This window comes from Lontra canadensis, unplaced genomic scaffold, assembly GCF_010015895.1.
Source record: "Lontra canadensis isolate GAN:19392208 unplaced genomic scaffold, GSC_riverotter_1.0 scaffold27, whole genome shotgun sequence".
NCBI lineage: Eukaryota > Metazoa > Chordata > Mammalia > Carnivora > Mustelidae > Lontra > Lontra canadensis.
Window position 1 is genome coordinate 7,538,475 of NW_022631021.1, and position 20,268 is coordinate 7,558,742.

The window sequence follows — 20,268 nt, forward strand, 5'->3', positions numbered from 1 at the left end:
TGGCTAAAATAAAAAACACAAGAAACAGTAAGTATTGATGAGGATGTGGAGAAAAAGCAACACAGATGCAAACTGGCATAGCCACTGTGGGAAACAGTACGGAGTTTCCTCAAAAAATTTAAAATAGAAATACCATGGGCACTTGGCTGGCTCAGTTGGTTAAGCATCCAACTCAGCCTCAGCTCAGGTCCTGATCTCAGGGTCCTGAGATTGAGCCCTGTATTGGGTTCCACACTCAGTAAGAAGTCTGCTTGAGATTTTATCTCCCTTTCTCACTGCCTCTCCCACTCGTGCTCTCCCTTTCTCTCTCTCTCTCTCTCAAAAAAAAAAAAGAAAAAAGAAAAGAAAAACCAAAACCTTAAAAAACGATAAAATAAAATAGAAATACCCTATGGTTCAGTAATTGCACTACTGGGTATCTGCCCAAAAAATATGAAGACACTAATTCAAAAGGGTATATGCAACTTTATGCTTATTGAAACATGATTTTCAATAGCCAAATTACGGATGCATCCCAAGTGTCTGTTGATAGATGAATGGATAAAGATGTGGTATATTTATATAATGCAATATTATTTGCCATTAGCAACAACATGGATAGATCTAGGGAGTAAAATGCTAAGTGAAATAAAGCAGTCAGAAATAGACAAATACTGTATGATTTTACTCATACATGGAATTTAAGAAGCAAAACAAATAAATAAAAAAAAGAGACAAACTGAAAAACAGACTCTTAGCTATAGAGAAAAAATTGATGATTATCAGATGGGAGGTAGGTAGGGGATAGGTGAAATAGGTGAAGGGTATTGAGAGTACACTTATGATGAGCACTAAGCAATGCATAGAATTATCGAGTCACTATATTGTGCACCTGAAACTAACATAACATTGTACATTAACTATACTGGAATTAAAACAAAAAACATATCCATTTTTATTTAATAAAGTGAGCTTAGTAATTTTTCTTACCTTTTAAAATAAACACATCTTTTTTTTTTTTAATTTTATTTATTTATTTGACAGACAGAGATCACAAGTAGGCAGAGAGGCAGGCAGAGAGAGAGGAGGAAGCAGGCTCCCCGCCGAGCAGGGAGCCCGATGCGGGGCTCGATCCCAGGACTCTGGGATCATGACCTGAGCTGAAGGCAGAGGCTTTAACCCACTGAGCCACCCAGGCGTCCCTAAAATAAACACATCTTTATGTAACACCAAAAAAAAGTTTTTATGAAAATTTTAGCTTAAGAAAATGCTCTAAATTTTAGAGATGTACTATGACATCTCTAAATGAAAGCTAGGTTACATTAGCTTTACTTAAAAAATAAATAAACAATAACAATAAAACAAAATAACCAAAAAAAAAAAAGTGATATCTTCAGCAGCAGAATGAACAATTAAGATGCAAAGCTTAAATTAGTTTGATGGCCAGAGAAATCTGCCACCAATTGTCATATTTGCTTATCTCACATTTCAAGGGAAGAACAACACTTTACAATGTGGTATAACAGCAAAGTAAGAAAAGGTAAGGAGATAGCAATGATCCATTATATTTTTATTTGTTTACTAAAAGGTCAATATCATTCCACTGGTAAAATTGTGATAAGATTAAATTTTCAAAAGGGTATGAAATAATAAAGAACTAACACACCAGAAATTATTGAAATAGAAAGGTTAATGTATAATAACTATAATTATCAATTTCCCATTAAGAAATATGACAACAAATCCTTTAAAGTATGCAATCAATCTGAACTAATCCAAAAGTTATGAATTACTTGAAAAAAAATGTTACTAATTATCTTGGCACTTCAGATGATACTTTTCTTTAGCCTCTAAAACTCTCTCTAAAAATATTTTGTTAAAATAAACTTCTTCAGAGATAAACTGTATTTCCATTATGTTATGCTAAAAAAATAACAGATTTAGACATTTTATTTCTTCTTATTTTCTTCTTTCATTATTCTCCCCGCCTCTCCTCAGTGGCAGTGACTGACCACTGACTAAAGCCCCAAGGATTGGACGACATAATGATCTAGCCCTTGCATATCTCTAAAATTTCAATGGACTTTGCTGTGGAATGACATTAACATATTTAATCATGATACTGGGTGATCAGAAGGACTGACCCTCAGAGTAAAAGGCAGCTGGTTTGCCAAGAAGATAGGTACTACCAAGTTGAACTCCAGTTCTGCTATTGATAACTATTTGCAATTTTCTGTTCAGGTCATGTGTTCCATAACTTCATGTTTTTGCACTGAATCGTTCACCCTCCTCCCTTACATTAGCCCATGTTTATATACCACTCATATTAATTCCTGGTTCTCCTAAATATCTAAACAGAGTTAATGGGTTCATTCCTTGTGCTCTCTTATCTTACACACATCACGCTATCACACTGAAGTATGTTTGCCTGTATGTCTTTCTGTGCCAATAGTCTTTCTGAATCTTGAGGGTAGGTTCCATGCCTTATTCACAGCCTTAGAATGTAGTAAAGTTTGTTAGAGTGCGTTTCAGTTATGATGTCCTAATTATACCTTTGTAATGTAATACAGTAGAAAGGGCTTTGGAGCCATAGCTGTCTAGATTTTTATTTAAATGTTTCAACTTATTATTTATGTCATTGAACCCATCAGAGACTCAGTTTACCATGTCCCTTGTAAGATTAGAAAAAATATGCCTATAGAGTTAAAATTTCTTTTGAATTTTTTTTCTTTTCTTTTTAACTTCAAATGAACTCATGCAAGCTTAACAGAGTGAGTACAGCTGCTGCATACAGGAAAGCTTGCTTCATCACAGTGTACCCTACATGATCTATTTCTTGGAGACTTTCAACACCTGTCCCTTTATTCGTTGTACATTAAGTGCATGTCCACTTCAGGGCCCTTGAACTAGCTTTTCCTTTGGCCTGGAAGAGTCTTCCCACAGAAATCCACATGTTTTGTTTGTTCGTTTGTTTTTTGTCATTTCCTTAGAGAGGTCTTACCTGACTCCCTACACAAAATGTTCTCCTTGTCATTCTCAATCAATTTACCCTTCTTCATTGTGCTCAGCCTTACTAACCATTGTGTATCTGTCTCTTGGCTTATATGTTTTCTGGCCTCTTCCATTAGAATATAAGCCTTGTGAAGAAAGACATCTTTTTTTTTTTTTTTTTTTTTTTTTACCTGTTACATTCCCTGCACCTAGAGGGCTTTCTACTATGTTGAATAAATGAATGAATGAATGAATGAGTATGCCAATGTCCTTCTATGTTTATGTTAGGTCATAGGATTAAGTAAGGCACTCTTGAAAGCTGTGCTAGCGTGTTTATCAACATAGAAAACATAGAAAACACTGGTATCAAACAGCATGAAATAAATAAACTTTCTGACTTAAAGAGACAGTGTAGCTTCCGGCCTGAAAAGTGTCCCGTTCCGTAGATACAGTGTGAGGAAAGTCGCAAAGAGAAATGAAATTGATAGGGTCTCCCTAAAAAAAAAAAGTCCTAAAATTCAGTCTTCAGTTTTGTGCTGGCCGTACAAATCACAGCTGTGATACTCAGAGCTTCAGAGGACTTGAATGTTCTCCATTAGAAATAGAATGTAAGTAACAGCTGCTAAGGTAAACATCATCTAACTACTTCAGAACAGCTCCATTATTTTGGCAACCCCCCACCTCTGTGAGGGATTTTACCTGCACAGATCTAACGTATCCGTCCCCTCAAACAAAAACATAACACTGACTTAAATCTTGTGGAATAAAACAGTTAGTCATGTATTCTATTTGCAGTAAAAACTGTACAGAAGGCAGTGGATGGCTCAACTAATCAGAGTTAGAAAAAAGCAGTCTTTCATGCCTGGGTCAGCATCAAATGCAGCCCGAGTCGGTAGTAAATTAACGTCATTGCCATCTGACAGCTGCTTAGCAGGCTTCTGTGAAACGAGTTGTTCTCAGCCCAGCCCTTTGCAGACAGGTGCCCCATCACACCACCAGCTTTCACAATTGGCACTAATTAGTATCCTTCCCGGCACTGTCATTGAAAAGCACCCAGAACAAATATCTTGTAATATTTGTACACATGAGTGTAGACTGTTGGCAGCATTTATAAAGGGTATAGAGAGTGTTCAGCTGAGACAGATAGCCATCCAGAACATATTTAGTTGAAAAACAATTCCAGGTTCTTGATCTTCTTTCAAAGATCACAACACAAGTAGACTGTGGAAGTTTCTCTCCTTACCTTAAGCCTACACTTTTGCTATTTCTAGAATCACCAATCCCTGTTTATCTACTGGACTGCTTTTTCTCTTTTCTGGATGAAGAAATAGAGTTCAGATTGGGCTTGCTCACCTTACCAGTTATCCATTTCAAATTGTCCTTTACTTTCACTTCACCTGTCTTATTTTTATCTCTATGATTTTATGATTGAAGGCTATGGTTAGGTCTATGATTTTGAATCCCACACAATCCTCCTCAATCTTTCCCTCTCATAAAAATACAGCCTGATACAGTGTATCTTATTTAAATATTGCTACTTTCCCTTCAACTACTGTCTTCTTTCTGTTTCTCTTAAAAATCAAAATCAGAAGTATGAAATCTGATCTAAAACCCACAATTCTTTAAATTGCAAATTAAACTCAACAATTACCTACTAAGCATTGTCTCTGGAAATCTTATTAGTATATTAAGTTTAAAGAACCGCTGGAGTCACAAACCCTGGATTTAAATTGTGGTTCTACTATTTACCACATAGGTCACTGGCCAAATTGTCATTCGCCTAGGATTTTCTGATTTGTCTGTGAAAAGAAACAAATGTCATTATATGTTTGTTATGAAGGATTAATACAAAGCTGAGGATATTTAGATAAAAGATATTCAGTGACAGCCCTTATTTTCCCATCTTCAATTTCTAAGCCCTCTGAATCTTAGCTATGTATTATTTCTCACATCTGTCCTTTTTACCTATAGGGAAGAGATGCATGATGGTCTAGGTCTTCAGTACCTCATCACAACAGGTATCCCAACAGGTATCACTGAGTCTCCCATGCTAAACTATCCTAATTTTTCAACTCTGAACATGTCACTTCTTGGCTCAAAAAACAAATATAACTGCCAAAAAAATCATCCATTTTCATATTAAATAAGATATCCTCTCCATTGTTTGATTTACAAGGCCATCCAAGTATAACCCTAACCCACATTTCTAATATTTTATCTACCTTTATCTCATTGTATCCACCCAACCCTATTTGACATTTTTTTCTACTCAGTTAGTGATTATTTCAGTTTTACTCTTCCATCTCTAATGCTACTTAGTAATTGAATCCACTTTGCTTTTGAATTCCTCAAATTAATGTTTATTATTATTATTGTTATTTTTATTATTGATTTTTTTAAACTAGCAATACTTTTTAACCAGTCTATTCACAATTGCTTCTTAACCATTCATTTTTAAATTATCTTCTTTCAGAGTGTATTTTCCTTTTTTTCTAATCTTTAAGTGATTATTTTGGTAGGGTTCTGTGAATGCTAACTTTTTCAGTCTTTGTCTTTTTTTGTTATTGTTGTTATTCTCACTTTCAATTGATCTTTTAGGTAAAGATGCTTCTATTTTCCCCATAGCATTTTCATAATATGATTTTAGTGCCTTATTTGTTGCAAGTACAAAGTAGCTGATCTTTTGTAAATTACTACCCCTTCCCCCTTTTTTGTGTGGTAGCTTTAAATTTTTTTCTTTTTGTATTTAATATAATACAAATTATATTTATTTGGATTGGTTTTTACTTATTTGGTACTATTTCAATCTGAGTATCTTATCAGTCTTCAACTTCAAAAAAATTTTTTATATACCAACTCATAGAATGTTGCCTCTCCCACAAATCTTTGTGGTCTCTTTTTGGAATAAATTTCTATTAAATACATTAAAATTTCTCATTCTGTTCTTCATTTTCTAAGTTGTCTTTCTTACTTTTCATTTCTTGATCTGTTCTGGCTACTGAGTGATCTTTTTCTAGGACTAAATTCCAGATTACTAATTCTTTCTTCAGTTGTATCTAATTGGCTATTTGGTCTCTTCATTAATTTAATGACAATATTTTCCACTTATAGATGTTTCATGTAATCTTTTTCATATTGTTCCATTCTTCAGCTGTTCTTGCCATTCTCTTTTTAAAAATCTCTTAAATCTGTTTAAATGAATGTTATCATTTCTTTCCTATTTTCTGTTATTTTTATTTCTTGCATTGCTAATGATCCTAATTTGTTGATTCTCCCTAATGATATTTGTCATTATTATCAACTCATATTCAGTGAGATGCATTTATTGTTTGGGAGGCCAAGCTGCTGATTTGTAAAAGAGTTGTTACAAACTAGTTTTGAGTGTGTTTCTCTTAGGGTGGGTCCCTGAAGCAAGTCAAAGATGCTAGATCATCTCATGCTTATTTTCATATTAATTCCTTCTGTTTATGGCTCAGACAAGAAGTTTCAGCTTTTGAAAAGCCATCTGTTTCCTCTTACTTCCAAAACCTTGTATTAACTACATATTTTTTAGACACAACCTAGACTTACAGTTTTTCTAGTCCATGAGACCAGAGGAGTCAGAAGAGTGCCAGCTCAACCAAGAACCATAATGTACCCAGGAATAAACCTAACCAAAGAGGTAAAGGATCTGTACTCGAGGAACTACAGAACACTCATGAAAGAAATTGAAGAAGACACAAAAAGATGGAGAAGCATTCTATGCTCACGGATTGGTAGAATAAACATTGTTAAAATGTCTATACTAACTAGAGCAATCTATACTTTCAATGCCGTCCCAATCAAAATTCCACTGGCATTTCTCAAAGTGCTAGAACAAACAATCCTAAAATTTGTATGGAACCAGAAGAGACCCTGCATTACTATGGAAATGTTGGGGGGGGGGGAACTGGGGGCATCATGTTGCCTGATTTCAAGCTTTATTACAAAGGTGTGATCACCAAGACAGCAGGTACTGGCACAAAAACAGACACATAGACCAGTGGAACAGAGTAGAGAGCCCAGATATGGACCCGCAACTCTTTGGTCAAATAATCTTCAACAAACAGGAAAAAATATACAGTGGAAAAATGAACAGTCTCTCCAATAAATGGTGCTGGGAAAATTGGACAACTATGTGTAGAAGAATGAAACTTGACCATTCTCTTACACCATACACAAAGATAAACTCGAAATGGATAAAAGACCTCAATGTGAGACAGGAATCCATCAGAATCCTAGAGGAGAACATAGGCAGTAACCTCTTCAACATCAGCCACAGCAACTTCTTTCAAGATATGTCTCCAAAGGCAAAGGAAACAAAAGAGAAAATGAACTTTGGGGACTTCATTAAGATCAAAAGCTTCTGCAGAGCAAAGGAAATAGTCATCAAAACAAAGAGACAACTCCCAGAATGGGAGAAGATATTTGCAAATGACACTACAGACAAAGGGCTGATATCCAAGATCTGTAAAGAACTCCTCAAACTCAACACTCAAAAAGCAGATAATCATGTCAAAAAAATGGGCAGAAGACATGAACAGACGCTTCTCCAAAGAAGACATACAAATGGCCAACAGACACATGAAAAAAATGTTCATCATCATTAGCCATCAGGGAGATTCAAATTAAAAACCACATTGAGATACCACCTTGTATGAGTCAGAATGGCCAAAATCAACAAGACAGTAAACAACAAGTGTTGGAGAGGATGTAGAGAAAGGGGAACCCTCTTAAACTATTGGTAGGAATGCAAGTGGTGCAGTGACTTTGGAAAACAGTGCAGAGATTCCTTAAGGAATTAAAAATAGAGCTTCCCTATGACTCTGCAATTGCACTACTGGGTCTTTACCCCAAAAATACAGATGTAGTGAAAAGAAGGGCCATCTGTACTCCAATGTTCATAGCAGCAATGGCCACAGTCGCCAAACTGTGGAAAGAGCCAAGATGCCCTTCAACAGACGAATGGATAAAGAAGATGTGGTCCATATATACTATGGAGAATTATGCCTCCATCAGAAATGATGAATACCCAGCTTTTGTATCAACATGGATGGGACTGGAGGAGATTATGCTGAATGAAATAAGTCAAGCAGAGAGATTCAATTATTATATGGTTTCGCATACTTGTGGAGCATATGGAATAAAATAGAGGACATTAGGAAAAGGAAAGGAAAAGTGAGTTGGGGGAAATTGGAGGGGGAAATGAACCACGAGAGACTGTGGACTCTGAGAAACAAACTGAGGATTTTGGAGGGGAGGTAGTGAGGAGTTAAGTGAGCCTAGTGGTGGGTATTAAGGAGGGCATGTACTGCATGGAGCACGGGGTGTAGTGCATAAATAAGGAATCTTGGAACACTGAAAAAATTAAAAAAAAAAAAAAGAGTGCCAGCTCACTGCAGGGGAATAGAGGCTAGGGGCTAAGAGCCCCCCTCACTGCTCGTTGGGAGGGGGCTCTGGTCAGTATCTCCAAAAGGGCTTTTGAATCTTAGGCTCCAGCACCTAGAACTCACATATAATCTGAAACTCTCATAGGTTGCTGAATCATCAACTCTCCCCTATAGCTCGAGTTAGGCTTTCTTTTTATTCCAAATTTCTTTCATCTAAATATCTCCCTATCTTTCTTTTGAGCCAAGCTGCAATGCAATATTTGCAAATATATCTTGTTGTAGTTTATACAAAAGTCAGTATGATCTGTGAAGTGTTAGCTTGGTCTGTCCCACTGTTCCACTATTGTTATAGGTTCCTAATACCAACCAGACTGAACTACTCACCATTTCCCAAAGCAAGTCCATGGATCTTGCCTTTGCTCCCTGACTTAGGCTCTTCTGAAACTTTAAGTGTTCCCTCCAAATATACTTGTTAAATTGTTATCTTTTCTTCCTCTTTCCTGAATTCTTCTCAGATAACTACAATCATGATATGATCTCTGGATTCAAGCCTCAAAGAAGTAATCTTGCTCTATCTTACATTATTATAGTGTTTGTGTTCTTATCTTATCTATTGTACTAGATCATAAACTCCTAAAGGGCTTGCACTTTCTTATTCAACTATGTGTCCCCTGCAATTTCTATCTCACTGTCTGCACACAAAGGTACCTGCTCAAAGGGCTTGCTAAATTAAACTGAAGCTACAGAAGGATTTCCCTTCTGTAGCTATCAACCTCACTAGCTGACAAGGTAAAAATCTATCAGTCCATGATGTTTCAAAACAATAAAATATATAATAATGGGGAAATTTTACATCCCCTGACACAACTGCCTTTTAAAAGATATCTAATTATATAAAAAGGCAAGTGATTTCAGAAATTTTAAACAACTATAGTTATAGTTCTATAACTGCTACCTTTTAGAACAAAATAACAAAAATTGCAACTACAATAAAGGAGTTATTGAGAGCTTATTAAATGGCAAGTATGGGATAAAATTTTTACATGAATGATCTCATTTGATTTTTAAAACAACTGTTGGAGATGCCATAATTATTCATATTTTACAGATAAGACTATCAACTTAGTGTGTTGAACTGCATTCCCCAGGATTGTTTAGCTCTGGAATTGCACTAAGATTTAAGTTCAAGTAGTAGATTTTGGAGTTCCTGCTCTTAACCACTACATGCTTAACTGCTAGAAACTGTCAAAATGCTTAGATATTTAAAAATCATTCTTAATCATGTTTGTTTTAAAGAGATACTAAATCTTTTTTCATATGAAAAAAGAATACAAGAAAGAAGAGACTGGAAGCAACTTCCCAGGTTGTTGAGGTACTGCCAATTATTTGAGTAATAGTCATTATTTGGAATTTAGTGTGTAAATGTTCCTAAAGCCATTTACCAATATCTATAGAAGACTTTTTCTTTTTTTTTTTTTTTTAAAGATTTTATTTATTTGAGAAAGAGTGAACAAGAGAGAGCATGAGCAGTGGGGAAAGGGAGAAGCAAGCTCCCCACTGAGCAAGGAGCCCAAAGTGGGCTCCATCCCAGGACTGTGAGATCATGACCTGAGCTGAAGGAAGATGCTTAACTGACTGAGCCACCCAGGTGGCTCTATAAAAGACTTTGTAAGTAGTTTATTCAAGCGGAGGGAAAAATCCCCATGGATATATCAAGGATTCTATTTCCTGGGGCTCTATTTTCTAATTTTTTTTAATTTAGTCACTGAAGTACTTCAGGTTTATAATTTTGGTATTTCCTTTAAAAATTATAATTATCAGTAATTTAGTCTGCTCACACTGCAGCACTCTGTAACCATCTTTGTTCCAAAGGGCAAGTCTTAAAAGTTTCTGTGTCATTCACATTTAATACTGTTGACAAGATCGACAGTGAAAAGAAAAAAAAAAAAAACCTGAATTCTAAAAATAGTTGCTTTTTATAGTTCTGGATTAAGCCTTCTTGTTCTTTATATAGACAGATATGGTGACGGTCATGGTTTAAAGAGTAGGTGTGTTTCTGAAATAACCTTATTCTTTTCACTCTATGCCTCCTACTGCCAGCCACAGTTGTCTCTATTGTGTGAATCCTAAAAAAAGGTTTATCGTAGTCATTTTGTGCAAATGACACACTTTAAACATCATATATTTATATATTATTTTCAGCATCAACTCCTACAGTCCATCTGTAAGGTATTTTAAAGGTTCTCACAGCTCTAAGTGACTTCAATTAAAAGTAATTATACAAGAAACTTCTTTTCATAAAATAATAATCTAAGTATATATTTTTGCTTCATGTCGTAACTATCAATTATCTAAGACCAAAGTCATTCATTAGATGATGGTATTAAATTATTTGCAGATCTATCTGTTGTCTCTAGGAAAGAGAGATCATCCCATATTGAAAAGAAAGCGTACCCTTTGTTCTACTCTATTAATGGTTCTTAATTTTCCCTATATCTGATACAAAAAACCTTGCATTCATGTTAGAGCTGTTCTAGGGCTCGGGGTTCAAATTTGAAACGACAATTCTTGTCTGGAGACAAATTGATGGAGAGATTTAGTCCAGAAACCTCCTGCATGAATTATGTATATTTTGTACAGAACCCAGGAAAAAGAACCCTTTGCCAGGGGTATTTGGTACCCTGGTTCTTGCCCCAGGAATTCCTGAAGTGAGAGATAGGATGTCATAAAATTGAGGATTCCAATTTATTGTTACAAGAATAAACTGAGTCATGAAGAAAACTGATGAAGAAAAGTCAGTTAGCTATACACTATGCATATCTCCCTGTAAAACCTATAAATTTATGAGAACATAGTAAATTTACCTAAAAGGAAACACACACACACACACACACACACACACACACACACACACACTGGAATTAGCTTTAATTTCATAGTGGCTAGAATTAGTCAAAAGTACAATTCCTGAGCAAGGGACGTAGGTAGCTAAGATTTCTTTCCTTAACATCAAATCAGTCTGAAGCTCTTATTAATATTCTGACCTAGGAGATAGAATTAGAGCATGTTCCTTGAGTTCAAAGCTGTATAAAATAGTTACAGACTGGGACCCAAATTTTCAGGAACCACCTAAGTGGGAGACAGAGCATTAAGTAACCCAATATTTCTCTATGGTTTTTTCAGTTATATTTCCATTACTTAAACTTCCTAGTTCTTGTGATATTGTACCAGTCAGAATGGGATAGATTATGCTGTGATAATAAACAATTTTAAAATATCAGTGCCTAAAAACAATAAAAATCCATTTCTCACTCACACTATATATGTAACTCAGGTCATCAGGAAGTCTCTGTTCATCATAGTCATTCAGGGGTTTGGGGTGTTGGAGGTTGAAAGATTTTGCATTGGCAACAGCATTCTCAGCCCCAACATGACAAAGACCACTTCCTTACACAACCAGTTGGACAGTTCTAGTCACAGGTGTATACCTAACTTCAAGGAGTGAAGTAACACAATCCTCCCATGTGCCCAGAAGAGGAAAACTAGGTATCACCTAACAGAGGTATATCCTGTGGTATGGAAACTGGCTAGCAATCATTTAATTTCTTTGCATTCATCCACCAAAACTTTCCCTTCTTTATGTTTTAATTTTTTTACATTGTTTACCATTTTACTTCTTTGCATTCCTCTGCCAAAAATTCAACCTTAGATAAAATCTATCCCTGTGCTTCTCAAACATTAATGTACAATGAGTCACAGAGGGAGCTTTTCAAAATGCAGATTCTGATTAAGGTGGCCTGGGACATGGTTTCAGATTCTGCATTTCTAACAAGTTCCCAGGTGCTGCTTGCTGATACTTCTGGTCTTCGGAAAACGTTTTAGCTCCACCAAATGCCTTCTCTGCACCTGCATCCAAGCAGCTCAACTGTGCTGGAGAAAAATCACAACTAAATTGACTAGCTGCGCTCTAAGTTCTTTATTTCAAACCTCAGTATAATACAACTTTTGGCAACCCCTAAGTACACCTGCTTCACACCGTTCTTTATTGTCCTGCCTTCCTCATTTCAGAAAATGACATTCCCATCAGCCAAATGTGTTCACTCAACCTTAATGAAGGATAACATCATCTCTCATTTGGATTACTGCAGCAGGCTTGACAGGTTCCAGTTCTGCTACCCTATAGCCTTTTTTCCATAGAACACAATATGACCCTCTTTAATTATAATGAGTCACATCGCTCTTTACTATTAATGGCTTCCCATTGCATTTAGAATAAAATTCGAACTCTTAGCAAAGGTCTTTAAGGTATAGAATTATTTTTTCCCTACATAGCTCTCCAACTTCATCTCATGACATTCTCTTCTTGCTCAATACCTCTGGCAACTAGATCATCTTTCACTTACTTAAAGACTTCGAAGATTTTCCAAATGCTATTCCCTCAAATGGAAGGCATTCTTATTCTCTGACATACTCATTCTTTTCACTCTTTGAATGTCCAGATCCATCTCATTTTTCAGGCCACAGCTTTAAACGTTATTTCTCCATAGAGACCTCTCTGACTTTCTTATCTAAATCAGTCCCCAAACTTTATTGCCTATGTTGGCACTTGGTTAATTTCCTTCGGCATATCACAGTGTGTAATTATATATCATTTCTTGTCTACTCTATTTGCATTTTGTGTGTGTCACATTCAAGTTCTATCTTTAGGTCCCTGCATTCTGTTGCACATAAAGGTCAGTAGGTATTTGTAGAATAAGTTAATAGGTAGTTGAATGGATAGGTGAGAGATTGAATAATAAAGGACACTTTCCTTTTATTTCTTTTTCCTTTGACATTAGCCTAATTCACTCTGAAGTATATTTTATTAAATCATTCTATGAATAAATTTCAAGTCAGTGAATTTCAACTGCTAAAACTAACCCTAACATTTCATCTCTAAGTCACACTAAATCTGTAACCTGGGAGAATCTTAAAATTCTTTTGGGTTTTTATAGACATAATCAATAATATATTGTCAGTTTAAAAAAATGAAGAAAAGTATAACTTGAGAAGTATTTCATTATGTATCTATATAGTGGACTCCCTTAAAATTCCCTAGGAAACACTATTCTATGTATTTAAGAGTTTTTCTTTTTTTATAATACAATTAAAATTTATTGGTTTAGTACAGTAATTCCTTTAAGGCTGATGATTATGCCACTAAAACTAGAAAAATCCGTATAAATTACAAAATCCACACTCCCTAGAGTATCACATAGCTATGGATGAGATAAACTAAATTTCCAGAAAAAGGAGAGCCTTTCTAAGGTAACCAACAATTTTAGTCATGGCAGAGGTGTTGCTAAATCTGGGCAAGAAGTGAGGGGCATGTGTAACCCTGGAAGAGGACCTTTAATGAAGAAAGAGAAACTAACGTTTTTTATTTGCCTAGCACTAGAAAAATGTATTGGAAATTTGAGAGTCCCTAAAAATCTTACTGGAATTTTTTCTCCATGAGACATTTTACTAAGTTTTTGAAATGCGTAGGAAGTTGAGAAGCTAAGATGAAAACTTCTAAAATGCAGAGTATAATTTTCTCCATCCTTGTAAGTATGCATTTGGAAAAAATTTTGAAGTTGCTTGGAAAGAAAGCTCAAGTATTGAGCTGATTGGTACCTCTTGAAGGAGAGAACTGAATCTTCTACAGTTTCTCAGGGTTGATGGGATAGGCAAACATAGGCTCTCCATCCAGAGCCTTTAAGACACACAGTGGGGGCGCCTGTGTGGTTCAGTGGTTTAAAGCCTCTGCCTTCAACTCAGGTCGTGATCCCAGGGTCCTGGGATGGAGCCCTGCATCGGGCTCTCTGCTCAGCGGGGAGCCTGCTTCTTCCTCTCTTTCTGCCTGCCTCTCTGCCTACTTGTGATCTCTGTCAAATAAATAAATCTTTAAAATAAATAAATAAATAAATAAATAAAATCTTAAAAAAGAGAAAAAAGACACACAGTGGAAGAAGGAGGACTAAGCAGAGGTAGTCTTACTAAAATGCAAATCACCTCAACCCAGATCAAATCTCAACTGCATTGAAGTAACAGCTCCTCGCTGTATCTGGATTAAAAAAAAAAAAAAAAGGAGGAATGCTTTTGATGGACATTGACATTGTCTAAAAACCCTACATGTGTTTTACACAATGTCTGGCATTTAATAAAATTTAGGAGATATGCCAGATGATGTGACTGATAAAATAAGCCCATTCACAAATTATCCAGATACTAGATTTCACTTTGATAAGTAATTTAAAATGACTGTGGTCCATTCTTTGATGGAGAATTCTAAAAGAGTTGAAATCTTAAAAAATAAGATAAAATAAACAAACAAAAACCATTAACAAATGTGTATTCTAGATCAGGAGTTAGTGAACTATATAGCCTGTGGGCCAAATCCAGCCCATTGCTTGTTTTTGTGTAAAGTTTTACTGGAACACCATCATGTTTACTCATTGTTTATGGCTGTTCTTGTGCTACAACAGCAGAGTTGAATAGTTAAAAGAGCAACCATATGGGATGTAAAGTCTAAAATATTCACTATCTTCTTGAAATATATTAAATGTGAACTTTGGCATATGAATTGCTTAGAACATTAAAATTTAGTTAACATTTTACTTCCTTTTCTCCCCCATCAGCTCCTTCAGGGTAGACAGGATTCAATAAATGTGAGTTATTGTCATTTGCTGAACACTTAGTGAACTCATAATTTTATTCAGGACCACATGCTAAATACTCTGGAATTGTGAGGTTGAACTCAGATCCTAAAACTTCAACATTTGATCCTGAATAAAAGTAAGGGGTTTCTGTCCACTTAAAAGGAAATAATGTTCTTGAGCTTCTCCTTGACATTGTTGAGTTTTGCAATGACTATGTGAGCTCTGGGAGTGAGTATGCTGACAACCTTGAAAACTGGCAACAAGAACAAAAAGGAAGTCCGGTGCCATGTCATTAGTACTTAAAACAAGGGTGTCCACATTCTTCCAAGAGAGGACGATGTAATTATATATGCATGTATATGAATACCTAATTAATGTTGTAATTAGTAATGATAATAGCTCACATTTACTAAATGTGTACTATGGTAACAATTCCATTTTATTGGCCTAAGGTGACCTCACCACTGGTGTTTTTAAGAATTCCCATGCAATTATAACGTTCACCCAGGATTAAGAAATTCTGATTTAGCTTCTTCTCCCTGCTTTCACCATCATCTGCTGTGTTCCAACCATACTGTATTACAAAAAGCTGGCAGAACAAGTAACTCCCGTATCTCAGACTCACTTAGCTCCACTTAATTAATGACTACTTGAAAGCAAAAATCATCTGCTAGTTCTCCTGGCTGGCTGGACCATAGTATTGGGTTCTTTGTTTCTTAACTACTTATTAAAAAAACAAGACTTTCATATTTTTTGGCTGAATAAATATCTGTTGTAAGCAAAAACTATGGTGCCTATTGTCTTCCTTTCCTCTAAATTAGCTGCAGTAATAAAATGTATTATCCTCCCTGAATCACTATATAGTACTCTTAAAACTAAAATAACACTGTACATTAATTATATAGGAATTCAAATAAAGTAAATAAAAAATTAAAAAATATTCTACTCTTTTAGGCAGTGTGCTGGATACTTATGCAAGGAGGTATTGGCCAAAAACTGTAACATGTGAAGAGTTTTGTTGCAATAGAGCAAAATTCACCTGGAAGGTAGGGAATATATAGAAAAAAAATAAAGCGCATCTATTCTCTGTCTCTCTTTGCCTTTGTCCCTCTGGGTCTCTTTCCCTCTCTCTTCCCTCAAGCTTCCCCTAAAGGAAGATAGTTCTAACTTTGTCTCTCTAACCTAATAATCCAACGATAGAATTAGAGGAAAATAGGAGAAACAAAGTCCTCAAAGTAGGATTCAAGCTTTTTGACATCCCTGACCACAAAATCAACCTTCTGATGACCAGACTACTGCTCCTAATTCCATATTTACTTGTTTGTTAAATGAAGGTTTGAAAAATAGAAAAGAGGTTTTAAGGGACAATGACTTAGCATATGGAAGGACTTTTACTAGAGCAATGTCTTTGACCCTTCTCAATCCCCGATCACTCACTCATCTCCAGGGAAGGAGGAATGACATATGCCTGATGAATTTAGGAAAAGGTATTGGTATGCTTGGTTCAAATTTTGCTTTAGAATGCTCTACATGCAGAGTATGTATCCTGTTTGTTCTACACAATTTATCACTTCAGGAGTAGGTGTATGTGTGTGTGCATGTATATGCATGTATATATGGGTAAGCATGTATCTGTATGTGTGTAAAATAGAGGGGGGAGAGAACCAGCGACAGACAGAAAGACAGACAGACAGAGAGGAGGGATGGGGGTAAGAAGAGGCTGTCTGTGACTGCCCAGGTAGACCAGACACAGGGGGATCTGTTTATTTAATCCAGGGAGATCTTGCCCCACTTTGGCCACAATATTCATCCTTCTTCTTCAAAGAACTTTATGAGTAATAAGAAAATTTGTCTGACTCCTGTGCCTGTTTCTCAATAGGCTTTAAAATTATTTGTACTTTATTTGGTCTAAGATTCAGGAAATATCCCAGAAATTGAAAGGAAATATTAACATATGAGAAAATATGAAAATTTTAAGGATCCTACAATACTTTATTCTTCTACCCTCAATGTTCTAAAATTGTGTGCATTCATTTGTGACTTGTCTTTTTTATGAATAACAGTTGGATCATGTTAAATTTTGTACCTTATAAGGTTTCAAACAACTTCATGATTATTACCTTATTGAAATTCCTCTGAAATGGCCAAATAATTTCATAAAATAATGTCATCAATCACTCCACATTTCTAGATATTTTTGGGCTAGGAAAATTGCACATGAGGGATAATACTTACTAATTTCACATGGTTAAAATTCATGAACATTAAGTCTGGTGTATCACCTGAGATCCCTCCAGCTGCCAGCGTGCTTCTACTGATTATAAAAGTGGCAGAGTCATTCTTTAAAAGCATCTATGGAATATTTAGTATATGCTTAGCACTATGTTAGTCACCAGATAAATAAAGATTAAAAGAAAAAAAAAACAACAACATGGTTTCTGTCTTCAAAGAATTCAAAATAAGTGTTCAGTATAACGGATTAATGATTTTATATATTATACTGATTAACCACCCCATTCTGTCTACTTCAATTGGGTTATAATTAAGAGAATTCATAGAACATACTCAACTAATGTTTTTACTGATGATAAAATGTCATTTCAAACTTAGTTTATGACTATAATTTCATAGAATGCGTTTTTAAAATAATGTCATCTATGTATACATGTACATGTAAAAGAGTTGGAAAACAGATCTATTTACCTAAAATAGTTCCCTGTAGTAGGTAACAATTAATATTTAATGAGCTTTACGATTATAGAGGGGGGCACAACATGAAATCTTTCAAAGAAAATAGAACAATTAAATTGTGAAATAGTAAATTCTACTAAAGAAGAAGATGCAGAGTCTGCAAAGTAATTTTAGAACTTGTGGGTATCAGAACTGTTCTTTAGCACAAGCACTATCTAGCTTTGCTACTCAGACAAAGCATGAGAAGCAACAGGAGTAAGAGTATGAAGGGAAGCTGGGTTCACTTCCATCTCCAATGGACTTTAGTTAGAGTACACATGATTAAGTCGAAGTATTAGGTAAGCATTATTTAAGGCACAGATTGGTCCTATACTTTCCCAAATAGGAGACATGATCCATAGGCAAGTACTAGATGTGTGTATGTAAGCATATACAATCGTGTGTATATTTCTGTATGTCTGTTTAAACATAATTCATGTGTGAAAATACATGTGACATCAACCTTATATATACATCTATCTATCCACTCATCTCTCTACCTATCTACTTCATCTGTCTTATTTACAATTTTCCACATGTACAGTTCACATTAATAAAATGTTGAGTTCTAAAATTTTACTCTTTTTGAGATAATATTTTAACTCAATGTATTTTGTGTACATGTAGGTATTAATACCTCATGTTTATAAAATTCTTTACAATTTGTAAACATTTCAACAGTATATAGTATGTCATCTGCTCTTCCATAAAATCTCCAGAGATGTTAAGATGATGCTAGTAACTTCAAATAAACTAAGAATTGAGATCCTATGACTTTTCTGTAAAACACAAAGCTTGAACCTGCCCTCACTACCAGAATCTAGGGCACATTGTTTTAAATCAAAAGTTCAGGAGGTAGCATGGCCTCTAGAAAATACATTAAGCTTTGTAGCAACTGTACCTGGATACAACTTCCATTCTTTGCCTGACAAAACTGGATTGACATTGACTGTCAAATTATTGATTGAATGATTTCTATGGAATTCACAATTAGAGATCAATTCTTCTATTTCACAGTGTGTTTCTGTTTCTGTTCATTATCAGACGATCTGCACTCATAGAATACAAACTCATTTAAATATTACTACATAAAACACTGAATTTAGAAAGTAAATTTCTGCAAAAATGTGACATTACATATTAATAAATTCATAAGGATTGACTTATGTTTTACTTAATACATGCAATTACTCCCATTCATTACTCTAGATTAACAGGAATTGAACATGGATATTATTAAGATTAAGTAAACAAAGTTGAATGTCTACAATTAGGGAGAAGTAAAACTCATTAAAATTAAATTCATTAGGAAATTTTTGGTTAATCTTTATTCTGAAATATACTGGTCTAAGTATTTACACTTATTAACAAAATAACTTCATATTCTTATATTTTCTTTTATGAAACAAAGCTATATATTATATTCTGTATATATATATAAATATGTATTTTAATTTTCATAGAAATAAGGCTCAGTGAAACGAAATATTATCAATTACCAATATACACATAAATATCTATTATTAAATAGAGGTATTTGTGGGTAGCCAGCATAAACTGACATACATGTCAGTATTTCTGTGTAACACACATATGTGTATGTATCTGTGCATATATATATATATATTAATAACAAGAACAAGGCTCCAAGTAGTCAAACACTCATCAAGTCAATTACTATTACTGATTTGATAAGTAAACATATTAACATTTGGTTTTCAGATTTTCTTTTTTTTTTTAAAGATTTTTTTTTTTTTTTAATTTGACAGATCACAAGTAGGCAGAGAGGCAAGCAGAGAGAGAGAGGAGGAGGAGGCAGGCTCCCTGCTGAGCAGAGAGCCCGATGTGGGACTTGATCCCAGGACCCTGAGATCATGACCTGAGCTGAAGGCAGAGGATTTAACCACTGAGCTACCCAGGCACCCCTGGTTTTCAGATTTTCTTAATATGATTTTTTTGGGGGTTTTTTTTGGATAATCGAATATATTTGCTTGAATCAATATGGATTATTATTGTATGAGCTAAATCCCCATCCCCGAGCAAGAATCCTCTTTGGGGTTTTTTTATTTTTTAAGAATTATGTGTATTTGTGAGTGCCAGTAAAAAATTAAAAGAAAACATAAGCACAACAAAAGTTAAAGTTTTTTTAACTAAACATCAACCCTGTCAATGTTCAACTTTCCAGCTGGCTCATGATCATATTGTTATAAACTCCACAATGTTTATTCAATGTTTATTCCTTGATGGAGTTCCTCTCAATTGTCAGGATGAGATAACAACAGTCTCCAATAATGACAATGGCTTGCACTTGTAAAATACCAAGCGAAATTCATCTGTGCTCAGAATATTCATACATCGTATTTTGTGAATAATTCAATGATGTGTGGGAACAGAGGGGCTTTTTTTTTTTTTTTTTTTGAAAAATTTGGCCCACTTCATCTTTTGCAAGTAATTAATTTTCTCTGGTGCAATAACATTGT

General features: G+C 35.0%; 1 protein-coding gene across 4 annotated transcripts in view; it reads right to left on the minus strand.

The window, feature by feature from the left end:
• Window positions 1–20,268, minus strand: part of ADGRB3 (adhesion G protein-coupled receptor B3) — a 721,557-nt gene that overhangs the window by 379,076 nt on the left and 322,213 nt on the right. The gene's annotated exons all lie outside the window — the stretch shown is intronic.